The 17,129-nt window shown below is 39.5% G+C and overlaps 1 protein-coding gene across 3 annotated transcripts in view; it reads right to left on the reverse strand.

Moving 5' to 3' along the window:
* Nucleotides 1-17,129, reverse strand: part of LINGO1 (leucine rich repeat and Ig domain containing 1) — a 506,273-nt gene that overhangs the window by 266,343 nt on the left and 222,801 nt on the right. For 2 of the 3 annotated variants that reach the window (XM_051982523.1, XM_051982521.1), the window contains exon 4: nucleotides 2,207-2,270. The exons of the other annotated variant lie outside the window; for it this stretch is intronic. The gene's annotated coding sequence lies outside the window, so the exon portion shown is untranslated. The remainder of the gene's footprint in view (nucleotides 1-2,206; nucleotides 2,271-17,129) is intronic. 3 annotated transcript variants of the gene reach the window in all.

A 17,129-nucleotide genomic window follows, 5' to 3' on the forward strand; every position in this document is an offset into this window, starting at 1 on the left:
CTTCCGATGAATTGTCTGGATTAATTTCCTTAAGTATTGATTGATCTGATCTCCTTGCTCTCCAAGGGCTCTCAAAAGCCTTCTCCGGCATCACAATCCAAAAGTCAATCCTGTAGTGCTCAGGTCCTTACATTGCTGCTGGAAAAAACATAGCTTTGATTATATGGACCTTGGTCAACAAAGTGATATCTCTGCTGTTTAGTGCACTATCCAGATTTGCCAAAGCTTTCCTTATAATGAGCAAGTGCCTTTTAATCTCATAGCTACAATTTCACCACCTGCAATGGTCTTTGAGCTCAAGAATATAAAATCTAACAGTGCTTCATGTTCTTCTTCTTCTATTTGCCAAAAAATGATAGGATCAGTTGCCATGATCTTAATTTTTAAAATGGTAAGCTTCAAGACAACTCTTATGTTCTATTCTTCCAACATCAACAAGAGATTTTTTTAATACTTCACTTTCTGCCATCAGAGTAATGTCCTCTGCATAGTTAGTTAAGATTATTGATATTTGTCTGAACAATCTTAATTCTGCATTTTGATTCATCAGATTGACATTTTACACAATGTGCTGCACATATAAGTTGAATAAATAAGACAACACTATATATGATTTTGTTATTCCTTCCCTAATTTTATGCCAATCCGTTGTTCCCTGTTAGGTTTTAACTGTTGCTTCTCGACCTGCATATAAATTCCTAAGGATACAAAGGAGATGATCTGGTACTCCCAATTCTTTGATGACTTGCCACATTTTGTTGTGATCCACACAAAGGTTTAGTATAATTAATGGAAGCAGAAGTAGATTTTTTTTCCTGGAACTCCCTTGCTTTTTCCCTTACATTTCCAATAAATGGTGGCAATTTGGTCTCTAGTTCTTCTGCCTCTTTGAAAAGCAACCTGCAATTCTGGTAATTTTCCTGATAATTCTATATTCAACATTGCTGAAATCTAGCTTGAAGAATCTTAGGCATGACCTTACTGGCAAGTGAAACAAATCAATTGTTCAAACATTCAAATCATTTTTGGCATTGCCAAAGGATTAGGATGTAAACTAATCTTTTCCAATCCAATGGCCACTGTTGAGTTTTCCAAATTTGCTGGCTGATTGCAGCACTTCAACATCATCATCTTTTAAGATTTTAAATAATAGCAGGTAATTAACAAATATTGATTGATTAAGATGTGAGAGTTATATGCTTAGAGATTACAGTGGAGGCTATAGGAGTGAAAACGATGGACAGAGAAAATGTAAAGAAAGAAGAGTAGAAGATCAGGGGCAGAGAGAAAGAGAATATTCAGCATAGAGGGTCCAGAAGGGGATGGAAAGTCATTATAATAGCCCCAAAAGCAAAAACAAGAGAACTAGAACAGTAAAGGTACCTCTGAAGCTGAATTAGGTGAGGATATCCAACAGAGAAGTTTGCTGACAATGTCTAATGCCACTGAGAAATCAAGATGCAGATTGAAAAATGCCAATGGATTTGGTGATTAGGAGGGAACTGGTGATCTCTGAGAGAACCAATTCAGAGGAGTTGTCAAGATGGAAGCCAGCAGCTTGTAAGAACTTGAGAAGAAGATGGATGGTAAGAGAGCAGAGGCATAACAGGTGGGATGTAGGATTTGGAGATCATGTTGGATGTCCTCAATTTTCTCAATATCATAGGCAACAGAATTATCTGCTCTACATATGGAGGTTTGGGGTTCAATATGCATAGGATCTTGAAGAGAAAGGAGAATTCTTGGAATAGTCGCTATGGGGAATGAGTTAGGAATTTGTAAGAGTAGAACAGCCTGATTGTCAAGCAGAACTGAGGGACCCTGGAGGCATTTTTATCAATAACTTGGATGAAGGCATAGATGGCAGGCTCATCACATTTGTGGATGACACAAAATTGGGAGAGTTAATGAACACACTGGCTGACAGAATTAGGATCCAAAGAGATGCCAACAGGCTAGAAGGATGGGTTGAAAGTCGTAAGATGAAAGCTGTGGAGGCCAAACACTTTAGTTCAAAAAATAACATTTTCAAGCCCAAGATAGGAAGATGTGGCTAGACAGCTGTTCCTGTGAAAAAGACCTGGGGGAGTTAGTGGACTGCAAGCTCAATGAGTCAACAGTGTGATGTGGAAGGCAAAAATCCTGACACAATCTTAGGCTGCATTAATAGAAGTGCAAAGTCCAGAATCAGGGGAAAGATACTCACAGCGTCGTAGGCACTGATCAGGCCCTGTCTGGCGTCAGTTCTGGGCACCACATTTTACACGAACCTGTGAACATTCAGAAAAGCATGATGAGAATAGAGAGAGGGTTGGAAACCCTGTCACATAGAGAGCAGTTCCAGGAAAGAACTCTCTATGTTCCAACTGGAGAACACTGGGGTGGAATGGAGCAAGTCCCTTCGTTAAGGATCTCATGGGGTATCATATGGAAGAGAACATAACCAAAAGCAATGGGTAGAAAAAGAAATTTCATATTATGTATATATTCACACATATACATACATACATGTGTGTATTACTAATATATTCACATATATGCTTTTAAATACATAAAGTATATACATATTTGCATATTGTTCACACATATGGGTATGAGACTGCAAGGTAGCACAGTAGGTAGAGTACTGAGCCCAGAGTCAGGAAGACTCATCTTTCAAAATTCAAATTAGACACTTTCTATGTGACCCTACATAAGTTATTTAACCGAGTTTGCCTCAGTTTCCTCCAATGTAAAACAAGCTGGAGAAGGAAATGGCAAATCACTCCAAAATCTTTGCCAAGAAAACCCCAAATGGAGTCATGGAGAGTCAAACATGATTGAAAAATGCCTGAACACACACATAATATATATACCTAGATAGATAGATAGATGATAGATAGATAGATATAGAGATACATATTTATGTAGATGTATCCGTATCCTATCTGCATCTTATTTTCCCACAATTGTTTGCAGGTTATCACTCCCATTAAACTGTGTGCTCCTTGAAGACAGCTTTTATCTTTTGCCTTTTTTTGTGTTCCCCGCATTTAGCACGTTCCTGGTATGCACTAAGTGATTAATAAATGCTTGCTAACTGACTCCCAACAATGAGAACTCTTCCCAAGTGGAATGGGCTCTCTCAAGAAGAAGTGAATTCTTTATCACCAACAGATAATGGATGCTCATTGAAAAGATTTCTGGCCAAGTATGGGGTAGCCTCATGGTCAGTCCTTAGTCTATTCTAGGTAGGGATTTGGAGGTACTAAGATAAGATGTATTCTAAGGTTCAAATTTTTGCAAAATCCTGCAAAGAAGCACCTGAAAACATAATAAATACTGGACAGACACACTGGCATTTTCTCAGAGAGCTCTCTTGGTCAAATAAATGACTGAGATTTTGGGTCCAATTGCAATGTCCTGTAATTTTGTGTTTCATAAGACACTCAGCTGTTGCCAGGGCCTTTGTTTATCTACCCATTTCCTTGTACAATGTGACTCTAGATAGTCATGGTAGATTTCTTCATTTACTAATTCAACAAACCAACTATTAATTACCAGTTATCATCTATTCTATACAGCGGAGATACAATGACAAAAATGACAGTTCCTGCCCCTTCCCTCAAGAAACCCACAGTCTACCAGAGCGTCCACCCTTGAAAGCCGGGTTCCCAGAAACCCACTTTATCCAGTTTCTGACAACTGAAATTGATCAATATTTAGATCTAAAATGACCTTAAAGTTGTCAAAATATTTTGTAGATACCCTATTTCCTAGAGCTAAGGGCCAGGAAGCAGGCTGTGCTCTGAACTTGGCATACCAATAATCCTTTGCACTCAGGATGATATCACTCTCTGGCAAGATATATTGCTTGGACCAGCACTAGGTGTCCATTGAGGAATTTAGCTCCCCTTATTTCCTAGGACTATCTACCACACAAAATAACAGGTGGTAGCAGGTGGGAGCAGGTCTGCGCTCCTGTTCCCATCACAGAACTCTGCTTCTGTGCCCCACAGGGTGACCACAACTCCCCAAAACTTGAGACAATGACTGGTCCCACAGAACCAAAAAATACCTGTATTGTCCCAGGATGCTAACCATGAGAACTGTCTCAATATCTAAGAATGATTGTATTGTAGGTAAAGCCCTTTCGTGTATATAAATGACTCCAGCATGAGGAGCCTTCCTTCTTAGGAGGGGAGGGCTTACAATTACAAACATAATTTTCCTCATATTGAAATTAGTTAGACTTCTATTTGTGCCCTGACTTTCCCGTCCCTAGCTTGCTCTGTTTTGCCTATGGCCACCCACAGGTTAGGGGCCGGTTTCAGTCCAGTTGACGAAGTCATACTGTCATAGCTCTGGAGCTACAAAGGCCCTCAGAGTCACCCAGTCCAACTCCTTCATCTTACAGAGGAAACAGAACCAAGGAAATGAAGTGACTTGCTCAAAAAGTCCAGGTGCTAGTCAACGAACAACAAATAGTCAATAAACAATTTTAAGCTCTGTGCCAATACACTATGTGCCAAGCACTGTGCTAACTTACTAAATGGCAGGACCAGGAAACCAAGGCCAGTCTACTAAGAGTCAAGGACACTAGCCAGTCGCAACTTGAGCTGTCACTCTCCATCTAGGTGGCAAAAGGTAGCAGATGTTAGGTACTGACCCAAATCAAGGAGCCCAGCTTTTTAAAATATGTTTGGACACGTTTACATGGTGGACATGCATGCGTTAGTGTCCATGAGGCTGGAACGAGGAAGGGGAAAAGGAGATACTTTCCTATGTGTGTTCTCATACATATCCATAGGTATGTGTAAGGTAGGGGGACCTAGATACTTTACATTCTCAAATAATCAGTCTCTAAGTATTTATTAAGCACCTACTATGTGCCTAGTCCTGAGCTAGGAATTCAGGGTACAATTACAAAAAATGGAAGTTGTAAGCAGCTGGCCTGAGATGTGTGACTTCTATAGGATCATATATTTAAGACTGGAGGGATCTCAAAACCTTATCAAAAGGTTCTTAGCCTTAGGTCCATGGATCATCAAGGAGTTTATGGGTAGATTTTAGACCATCTTTAAACTTAAATAGGAAAAACTGCATCTTTATTTCAATTTCATTAGATTCCTCCTTAATTTCCTCCAATTTATCCTGTAAACAGAGTTTGCATCCTTTCTTCCCATCAGACTGTGATCTCCTTGAAGATAAGGACTGTTTTTGCTCTCCTTGTGTCCCAACAGTTAGTACAATGTTGGATATATAGTAACTGCTTAATAAATGTTTGTTGACTTGACTTGTTTCCTTTGTAATCTTGTTTTGTTTTATGCATTTGCAAGAAATTATTCTGAGAAGTGGTACATTGGTTTTGCCAAATTATTCGGCAGGTCCATGGCACAAAGAAAGTTAAAAACTCTTGGTTTAGTGCAACTACTCAACTCAGCCTTAAGAACTAGAGCTTTCCCCTCGAAAGCTGCCTTTCATCTGCACTGACTCTTCCATGTACTTATTCATATACATGTTATCTTCCTCGTTAGGATGGAAGCTCTTTGAAGGAAGGCACTGTTTTTTTTTTTTAATATCCCCAAGGATTATCCCAATGCTTGGTATCTAGTAAGTGCCATGAATGATGCAGGTTAATTAATTAGCATTTATAGAAAGAAGAAACTGAAGCTTAGAGATGTGGAATCATTTGTCCAAGGTCACTTGGTTAGTTAGTGTCAGAGCCAGGATTCTCACTCAACTCTAAATAAAATTAATGCTCTTTCTACTATACTCTTTGTCATTGTGATTGGCCCACGGTTATGCAGAGGAAAGGATAAAACACCATGTACAACGAAAACATTCCTTGGATCACAAGACATCTCTCTGTCCCATGGTCTTCTTCACTCAGGAGGATTTGAAGCAGATGAGATTAAAATTAGATGTAAGAAAAAAGCTCCAGAATAATAGAGTTTTTCTATGACCAAAAATGAAAAGGAAGGAGGGGAGTCTCCCTCAATAAAGTACTTTCAAAAACTCATACTATCAGTCTAGAAAATAACATTGGAATCATAGTAAACCAAACTTTGAATCATCTAACCAATTTAGCCAAATCATTTCCCACTCTGAGCCTCGGTTTCCTTACTGCTCAGATGAGGAAAATAGCTCTTGGCCCTTGCTACATTATGGGGCCTGTGGTGAGACTCAAACAAGGTCCCGAGCTCTTAAGAAAACAGAAAGAGCTCAACAAATGCAATGAAAGATTGGAATAGAGTCACTTAATTTCTCTGAGTCTTGGCTTTCCCAATCACAGAAGGAAAACATAGGAATCATCATGGTGGAGTGCTGGGACTATTCACCTGGGAACTTGATTTTGAAAAATATTTGAATAAATCAATGACAATATAAGTAGTTACTTTTATAATATTATCTATTTTATTTTTAATATGAATCTTAGAAGCTGAAGAAGTCCATGAGAATCCTTGATATAATATACATAATATAGGAGGACTTGCCTGTAAACATCAGGCTGTGTGACTCTGGGCAAATAGATTAACTTCTCTGGGCCTCAGACGCCTCATCTCTAAAATGACAAGGTTGGTCTCGATGGCTCCTAAGGTTCTTCTTAGTTTTAAGCCAATAAAGAGCCTCTTTCCTGGAAGATTTCTGAAGACCCAAAGGAAAAGTTTATATGTTTTTCTCATTCTCTATCTGGTCTTTCCCCAAATCTCATTTCCCCTCCTTTTTTTTTCTACTCACACATCCAGCATCTTGCCCAGATACTCATCACCTCCTACCTGTGGCATCACAATAGCCTCCTAATCCATCTCCCTGTACTGTTTTTCCCCATTTCAATCCATCCTTTAGAGTGTGATTTTCCTTAAGTTCAGATCTGATCGTGTTATTCTCCTACTCAGTAAACTCCAGAGGATTCCTACTGCCTCTAAGATAAAATATAAGCTCCTCTGTTTGGCATTTAAAGCTCATCACAACCTGGCCCTTTTTTACCATTCCAGATTTATTGCACATTCTTCCCCTTCACCACTCAATGACTGGTCTTCTCGCTGTTTCTCATACCCAACACTCCACCTCCCTTTGCGCAGGCTACCTCCTCTCTATTCCTAGAATTTTATTCTCTCCTTATCTCTGCCTCCTAGAAGCCCTAGTTTTCTTTTAAACTCAGATCAGGCAACACATCCTTCGTGAGGCATTTACTGATTTGCTCAGCTGCTAGTTCCCTGCCCTGCCTCGCTATTAACTTGTATTTATTTTGTGTGTATTTCTATAAATGCTAATCAATCAACCTGTATCATTCATGGCACTTACTAGATACCAAGCACTGGGATAATCCCTGGGAATATTAAAAAAAAAAAAACCCAGTGCCTTCCTTCAAAGAGCTTCCATCCTAACGAGGAAGATAACATGTACATAAATAAGTACTTGGAAGATTCAGTGCAGATGAAAGGCAGCTTTAGAGGGGAAAGCTCTAGTTCTTAAGGCTGAGTTGAGTATATGTCTCCCTTGATAGAATGTAAAGTCTCTCGGGGCAGGATTTCTTTTATTTTTGCTTTTGTATCTTCAGCATCTACTATTAGGCACTTAGTAGGTAGTTAATAAGTTCAATTGGTTTATTAATTGATCCTCATGGAGTGTTTCCGAGTTAGGAGAGGGAAAGGTTCTGAGCAGGGAGGCTCCTGATTTATCTTCAGATCCCACTTTGTCACTTCCTAAATTGGTGGTCTCCGGGAAATCTCTTCATTTGTCTAAGTGGGTCCTTATTCTCCCTACCTGTAAAATGTATAGGTAAGATTATGTGATTCTTAGGCCCCCTTTCTGCATCAATGATTTATGACTCTATATCTCTGTGCTTCCAGACAAGATGTCTCATTATGAACAGGGAAGAAAAGGGAATTCCCAATGACCTTGACCACCTTCTTCACCATCCCCACCCAAACACCTAGATGAAGCTTCAAGGTGACTGGTCTGACTTGCAGACCTCCAAAGAGGCTCTCCCACAATATCATATGTGTGTGTATGTGTGTGATATACACATCTATAAATACACACATATTTTCCTTCTAAACAATAACTGATAAACAGATGACTCTGCTATATTAAAATTTTCCAGCATTTTGGCTACGAGCTGCTTCCGGCGGTAAAAGTTAGCTATTTTATAGCCGCGAGAAGACATCAGCCGTAACATGCTAAAATTATAACCTAGCACAGTCATCTGTTTAAATACTCTGGAAACTGGGTGCCTAGTGCTTTCTACTGCTTCTCTGTCTCTCTGTCTCTGTCTTTGTCTCTGTCTCTCACTGTCTCTGTCTTTGTTTCTGTCTCTGTCTCTTACTCTCTGTCTTTGTCTCTCTGTCTATCTCTTGTCTCTGTCTCTGTCTCTGTCTCTGTCTCTGTCTGTCTCTCTCTCTGTCTCTCTCTGTCTCTCTCTCTTTCTCTCTGTCTCTCTCTCTCTCTCTCTCTCTCTCTCTCTCTCTCTCTCTCTCTCTCTCTCTCTCTCTCTCTCTCTCTGTCCCTCTCTGTCTCTCTCTTGTTCTGCCACACTCTGTAACCAAAGTCTGTCAGAGTGGGTAATAGGAAGGATTCAGCCCTGAATCTTGGGTCTCCCAGATTCAAGATTTAGATATGGAAGCATTTTTAGAGATCAGTTAGATCAAGCATGCCATTTTATAAATAAGGAAACGGAGGAACAGAGAAGTCAAAGTCACATCAGAGGCAAGTGGCAGATTGGGAATTCTAATCTAGATTCTCTCACTTCAAATAATAACAACAGCATTTATATAGCTTTTCAAGGTTTCAAAAGCTTTAAAATATTATCTCATTTGATCCTCACAACAATCCTTCCAGTGATGAAGGTGCTATTTTATCCCCATTTTACAGATATGAGAATTGACATCGAAAGTGGTTGTCACAGAACTAGTATCTGGGATCTTCTGGTTCCAAATCTGTTCATTTAGTGTCCAAGCTGCCAATGCTCTATCCGTGGTGTTACTTTGCTTTCCATATTCTAGGGAGTATTCTGGGATGCCAAGTCTTCCTTGGACCAAATACATGTAATGTTTATTATTGGCCCCAATGATGTTTCCTTTATTAATTTGTTATGTTTTTCTTGCCACAGAGGAAACTCAAGCTGAAATCTTGTGTCTTCCGACTGATCTGATGCCCAAATTCTTTTTGGTGCTCTGGTCATCTGCATTTGATCCCTAGTTACCTCTCATCCTTCTCTTGCCACTAAACCAAATTTAGATACAGCAATTAAACTTTCATCCTCCTCCTTTATTCCACTCCCACACATTTCAGACCACAAGAGTGCATCTTCTAGGGTTTATCCACAAGACAGAAGAGAACACATGGATTCTGAAATGATATACCAGGGGGAAGGTCATTAGAAGTGCATTTGCCCTATCCTATGCTAGATGGGAATTGAACTTTCTGACCAAGTCTTACCTCAAAGCTCCCCAAAGCCAGCTAAGGCTCCTTGATTTTCACTGTACTAGAAATTCACTTCTTCACTGTGGACTTCAGTTTGTCAGTCAATCGATAAATATTATTAAGTGCCTATCATGTGCCAGGAACTATGCTAACTAAGCACTGGAGAAACAGAGAAAGGTAAAAGAGTTCCTGCCCTCAAGCAACATATAAACAACCATGTACAAACACGCTAGATATGAAATAAATTAGAAAGAATCAATGAAGGAAAAGTTAAAAGGCATTGAGGAAGGTTAAAAGAAGCTAGAGAAACCAAGAGGCAGAGACAAGGAGGAGGAACGCAGCATTTATGAAGAACAGCCGATGACAACGCCTGGAATCAGGGAATGGAAAATCTTGTTTAAGGGAGAGCAAGGAAGCCAAGTCACTGGAAAGAAGATTATATGGGAATCATCATATAAGGAATAAGAAAAGTTGAGAAGGAAGTGGGGAGGGAATAGGTTACGAAGGGCTTTGAATGGCTCCTGGAACAGTAGGGAACCCCTGGACTATACTGAGCGGGGGAGTCACTTGTCTTCCCTCCTCAGCGTTGTGCTTCAGGAAGAAACCGTACGACAGCAGAATGGACAAGGGACCAAAATGGGAAGAGATATGGCAGGCAGACCAACTGGCAGGTGATGGCAATAGTCCAGTGTGAAGAATTGAGGAGCTATAAAGGTTAAGTGCAGTAGCGAAAGAGAAAAGGGGGCATATCTGAGAGATGTTGCAAAGTAAGATTGACAGGCTTTGGCAAGACAACGAGAGTGGAGGATGACCAAGAGTGAAGAGCTTAGAATGATATCTAGGTTGCAAACCTGGGGGATTGGGAGGATACTGGCACCTCCCTTTTTTATACATCAAATAAGGAGGTTGTTATCAATGGTGATGATAAATTACTGATATTCACTTTGTGTCTTAAAGTTTACCAAACACTTTATCCTCATTATCTCATCTGAGTCTCAACAACTCTGTGAAGAAGATACTGGGGAGGGGGGAGGATTAGACTTTTTATTTTATGGATAGAGAGAAGAGTCAATTTACAATTTCAAAATAGTGAGAAGTGATTTGCCCCAAAATATACTCAATAATATTAACTAACGCTTTGACAATGCTTTAAATGTTCCAAAGTATTTGTCAAATATGAATTCATTTGATCATCACAACAATTTTATTATAATCTGCATTTTATAGATGAGAAACAGAAGCAAACAAAGGTTAATTAAATTGCCAAAAAATCACATAATTGATAAGTATATGAGGTAGAATTTGAATTCAGTTTTTCTTGACTCCAGATGCAACGTTACAGTCCAAGACTTCCAGGCTTCTAGTCCAGGCTCTCTGCTCCACCATCCTGCCTCTCTTGGAAAAAAAAAAAAAAACTCCTCATAGTGCCTTTTATTTATAATAGCAGAAACAAATAGAAACAATCTATAGTTTTAATGTTTGGAGAATGGCTAAATAAATTGTAGCACATGAATGTAAATTTTTTTTATTGAAGGTATCATTTCATTGGTATGGGAACTCCCAGTGAGAGCCTTCTTTAATCAAAGCAGATTAGCAGCTTCTCTGGGACTTACATTAGAACAGTTGCTTGGGATTCTGGGTTCAGGGACTTGCTCAGGGACACACTGTTAGGATTTGTCAGAGGCAAGATTAGAAATCAAATCTTCCTTATTTCCAGATTCATTATCTATTCATTTGAGCAGGAACAATAATCAAATGAATATCATCTTTGTTTTTGGAAAGGGCATGACAAGCAACTCCCCTAAGACTCCTTGTAACTTTCTCAAGCCAAGGGCCCCCCTTGACCAATACTCCTCTGTGTAGTGTCATTTCCTGTTGACATATAACTCTCTGTGCTTTTGATTTATCTCCAAGTTTAACACCATGCTTGGCCTGTAGTAATTTTTTTTCATTCATTCATTGAATCATTTTATTCACTCTATTATAATAAGTTGCCTCAATTTTACTAAGGAGAAAATTGAGGTTTAGAAAGGCTAAGGTATGGCCTGGGATTGCAAAGTCCCTCACTCTAAGAGAGGGTTCAAATCCTGGTCTTCTTTATTCCAAAGCCAGTGCTAGCCACTACATAACACTTCATCTCTATATGATTATTAAGAATCCTTTTAACTCTAAAAACCCAAGATTTTCTGAAATTATCTAGCTTCTTTATGCCCTTCATCCCCTACCCCAGAGAATGATGGGGATCACTATTGATTCTCAATTCAATAGTGAATTGAATTCTCTCAAAAGGAGATGTTCTAGTTCCTACTCTTTGGTCCATACAATAATTGCAGACTCCTCCTCCTCCTCAACCAAGAATGTCCCCTGAGCACTGAGCACAATGGGGACTGTGGGGCATCTGAATCATATTCCTACCTTATCGCTCCTTCTGACCAAAGGAAGATAAGAAATTAATATTTCTGTGGTATGTTTTTCAGTTCAGAAATAAATGCAAGATCACCTTAGATAAGACAGAGAAAAATCACACCATCATAAGAAAATCAGAAGCTGGTGAGCTAAGGGAAGGGTCGGGTAACCATCATCAAGAAATGTAGGGGTCATCTGGATCGACCACCTCATTTTACAGAAGTGGGGGCTGAGACACAGAGGGCTGAGGTCATTTCCCCAAAACCACACATCTAGTTTCATATTTCCCTTGGTGTTATAACCACAGGTCAGACAAAAAATCAATAAATTGTTATTTTTTTTAGATACTATGCTCAGTTATTCTGTGCATTATAAGATATGACTCCTGCCCATAAGAAGCTTATTAACAGCTCACATCCATCCAGCCAGCCAGCATGTACTAAATGATACATTGATATCATACATCATGCTAGAGTCTGGGAATCTAAAGATAAAAATGAAAGAATCTTCGCCCTCAGGGAGCTTACATTCTACAGAAGAAATACAACACACACATGAACAAGTATACACAATGCACATGAAAAGAAAGACAAAGTTGTTGGTTTTCTGTTTTTGTTTTTTTGGAGGGGGAAGACATGACAATATAGAAAACTCACAAACCCAGCAGGGTATACTCAGCCTCAAAGATGGATTTATATGGCAAGTTTTATTCAAGCTCAGAAAAGGACAGGTGTCTTTGGGCTGGATAGTCAAGAAAACACTTCCTGATGGAATTGAGCCTCGAGTATAGACAGAGATTTTGCAAATGGAAAGGGGAATATATCTGTGTGTGTGTGTAAATATATATGTATGTATATGTATTTACATAAATGTGTGTGTATGCGTGTGTGTGTGTGTGTGTGTGTGTGTGTGTGTGTGTGTGTGTATACTACCTCAGCAAAAGTTTGGAGAAAGGGGCAGCCAGATGATGCAGTAGACAGAGCACCAGCCCTGAAGAAGGGAGGACTTGAGTTCAAATCTGACTCACACACTTAACGCTTCCTAGCTGTGTGACCCTGGGCAAGTCACTTAACCCCAATTACCTCAGGAAAAAAAAATTGGAGGAAAACAGGAAAACAAAATATATTTAATTCAACAACTACTTATAAAGTGCCTATCAAATGCGTGGTGTTTTGGTAGGTAGCAGACATATAAAGATCTTCCAAAAATGTCACCGGCCCTTAAGTGGCTTATAGATACTATTGGAAAGATTAAAACATATAAAACAGATATGTAGATATACAGCACATATAGACATGTAGTAAATTTTCCTATCTAGGGATATCAGGAAAGGCTTTAGTCTATGAAATGGCTCTTCAGATGTGTGGTGAATGAAGTAAAGGATTCTAAGAAATGGGGTGAGAAGGGAGCAGCTTCCAGGCACGAAAGAACCCCTGAGCAAAGGCAAGGAAGCAAGAGACGACATGACCATCAGGCCAGACTGGCTGGCTTATTAAATGCTTGTTATTCAAGAGAGAGTACACAAAACCAAATTTTATCGTAATATTAGGGGGAACGTAGATGTGAGCCAAACTGCAGAGGATTTTAAGTGCCCGACTGAAGATTTTCTATTTTATTCTAGAGTCAATAAGGAACCATTTAAGATACTAGAGCAGGGGCTTATCGTGTAGTGGTAAGAGCCTGTTCAACAACCATTTACTGAGCACTTAGGTACTAGGAATATGGAGACACAAAAGAACGATCTCTTCCCTCAAGGAACTATCATTTCTATCTCCCCCAAAGAGAGGAAGGGATGATGTTTGGCAAGACTGGGGTGAGGGTAGGCTGTGGAAAGCATCGAATACCAAACTAAGGTGCTGGATTTTATACCAGAGGTCACCCTCGTAAGTTCTTGAGGGAGCGTCTTCTAGGTTAAGCTGCGCCATCGGGAGCTTGGGCGCTGTGATTAATAGAAGGAGGGAGAAAATGGATGCAAGGAAGCTTGAAGACTTGAGCAAGAGCAACGACGTCAGTGGGAATGGAGCGCCTCGGCCGAGGCTGCTGGCTGCCTTCCTGTCTCAGCTAAAATCCCACCTCTGCAAGAAGCTCCTTAACGATAGTAACGTGCCCTGGGATTGTCTTCAATTTCTACTCTATGTATCTTGTATATACATAGTTGTTTACATATGGTCTTTCCCATTAGAGTGTGATCTGCTGGAGAGAAAAGGACTGTCTTTTGTCTTTCGTTGTACCCCCACAGCTTAGCATGGTACCCAGCTCACAGGGAGAGGGAAGGGAAGAGAATAAGTATTTCCATGGCACCTACTATGTGCCAGGGATTGCTCAATGCTTTTTACAAATCTCATATCATGTGATCCTCACAACAATAATACAAGATCGTTGCTATTAGTATATCCATTTTTACAGTTGAAAAAGTTGAGACAAATACAAGTTAAGTGACTTACCCAAGATCACACAACTAGTCAGTTTCTGAGATCAGATTTGAACCCAGGTCTTCCTGACTCCAGACTGAGTGCTCTCTCCACTGAGCCATCAGGTGCCCGAATAACATATCAGTAATACTATTATAATAACGTTCTTGATGTAAAGAAAGGAATGGGAAGGACATTACAAAAAAGAATAGACATCATATGATGACTTGTTAAACTTGGTGTGTGAGAGCAAAGGAAGAATTAAATATGACTCTGGAGGGAAGAAATCATAGGAAAATCAAGCTCTTTGCGAGGGTGAGAAGCATTGGTCTCAGAGGATGTGGCTTTAAAATGTGGTTCTGCTCCCTTTAGAAAAGGGATCTGGGACAGTCACTTCTCTCTCTATCTCAGCTTTCACATCGATTAATTTAGGAAAATGGGCTAGAGGATTCCCAAGGTTTCTTCTGGCTCCAAATCCTACAAAATGAGAAGGCATTGGCAATATACTCAATGCACCAAACTGCCGTCTAAAGAAATCTATCCTGGATACTTCTGTTAGAGATGTCCTTTGATAATGACCAATCTCTCTACTTGTTCTTTTTGGAAATTTAGCTCTCATAGAGAGTGCTCAAGGTCACAAGCAATAATCTCTAAATCTGGGACAAAAATGCAAATCTTCTCAGTTATCAGGTCAGGTAAGACTCATAATCTCTTATCTCTATTCCTGTGTTCAGGATGTCCTCCACCCATCTCTCCAGATTAAGGAAACAAGCATTTATTAAGCACTTACTAGGTGCGAAGCAAGAAAGAAAATACACTTCTGGCCTTCAAAGAGCTAACATTCTAAATGGCGGAGACAACATACAAACCATGTATATATGAGATATGTAGAGAGTAAATTGAATTAATTTTGGAGGGAAGGCATTAAATTGGGGTGATCAATAAAGGCTTCTTGAAGAAACTAAGTAGAGATTTGAAGTTAGGCAGGAGGTAGAAGAGATAATACAGAAAATTCCTGGAATGAGGGGCACTCAGTGAAAATGCATGGGGATGGGAGCTGGACTGTCTTGGCGTATGGCACATGGATGTCAGGAGGCTATTGTCACTGCATTGCAGAATGCTTAAAAAATAGGAAAATGCAAGAGTGGAAAGGAAGAAAGAGACAAGCTATAAAGGATTTTAAAAGTCAAAGAGATAATTTGATATTTAATCCTGGAGGCTGATAAAGCTCATTGAAGAACAGCCTCTCCATTCAGGAAGATCACTAGGCAGTGGAGTAGAGAATGGTCTGGAGATGGAGGAGAGAGACATGAGGCAGGAAGATCCACTAAGAGGCTACTTCAATAGTCTAGTTATGGTGATAAGGAGCTACACAAGGACACTGAGAGTGTTACAGGAGGGAAGAGGGGAAATAAGAGAGAGAGGCTAGGAGGTAGATTCAACAAGATTTGGAAACCTATGGCATATGGGTAGCAAGTGAGAGTGAAGAACTGAGAATGACATGTAAGTTGTGAGCTTAGGGGGAGCCTGGAAGACTGGGACAGTAATAAGAAATAGGTTAAGGTTAAGAAAATGAGTTCAGTTTTGGACATGTCGTGTTTAAGATGTCTAATAAGAAGTCAAAGATGTGAATCTAGAGGTCAGGAGAAAGGTTAGGTTGGACAAATAGATCTGAAAAATCATTTACATTGAAATGATAATTGAATCCATAGAAACTGAGGGGATCACCTAGCCAGAGAGTAGACAAGGAGGGCTCAGGTCACAGCCATCTCATATCTCCCTTAGACAACAGGCAATGAAAAGAGTCCCAGAGTCAGTAGTTTGGGGTTTAAATGCTTCCTACCATCTAGTTGTATGACCACAGCAAGTCACTTGCTGAATCTTGGATCCCTCATCTTAAAAATGGAAATAATAGTAACACTTGCATTACCTACTTTGAATGGTCATTGTGAGGAAAGTGCTTTGTAAATTAAGGAGCTATAGAAATTGGAGTTATTACTATTTTATGACTTCAATTTTTAATGTCTCTGCATAGGACTGAGGACACAGTAGCTGCTCGGGAAAATCATATTCTCTTGACTTAATATCCACACTCCCATTAACCAAAAGAGGGACAGCTGACCTATCCCAGACACACAACAAGAGCCTCAACTCTAGACAAACAAGGCGATACAGCAGAGTATTAACCCCTTTCCCCAAAATATCATCCCCATTTATAGCTGCCATTTTGCCCCCCAGGCATTGCCAGCATTGAATCTTTCACAGTGTACATGAGCACAGATAAGTCACTTATTCTTTCTAGGTCATGATTTTTTCATTTAAAAAAAGTAGACAATGAGTATGTTCCTGAGTTCCAGTCCTGACTCTAACATTTTCTAGCTTTCTGACCTTGGCTAAATTATTCTAACTCATTGAACTTCAATTTCCCTATATATAAAATGGGGATAGTTAGCCTTGCATTGGATTCTTGGGAGGAACAATTGAGTTGATGTTTCCAACATCTTTTTAGACTTGAAGTATTAATGTTGTCAAACCACCAGACAATTTATGTTTTAAGTTCTAAGATCACTTTACCTTTGATGTTATATTTTCTAAGACCCTCTCCAGCTCTGATAACCTATATTCTAAGGTCCCTTTCAATTTTTAAATTCTCTGTTCTCTATGCTACATCCTAAAGTCCTTTTTAGCCCTGAAATTCTATGTTCTAAAGTACCTTATAGCTCTAACATTCTATGTCCAATATTCTAAGGTCTCTATCAGCTTTCACGTTGTGTTTTGTACTCTAAGATCCATTGAAGTTTTAACAGTTTATATTCCATGTCTTAAGGTTTGACCGTTTCTGATATCTTATCTTCTATGTTCTAAATTGTCTTAGATCTGATTGTTGTAGTGTTCCTTGAAGTT

This window comes from Antechinus flavipes, chromosome 2 (assembly GCF_016432865.1).
Source record: "Antechinus flavipes isolate AdamAnt ecotype Samford, QLD, Australia chromosome 2, AdamAnt_v2, whole genome shotgun sequence".
Lineage (NCBI taxonomy): Eukaryota > Metazoa > Chordata > Mammalia > Dasyuromorphia > Dasyuridae > Antechinus > Antechinus flavipes.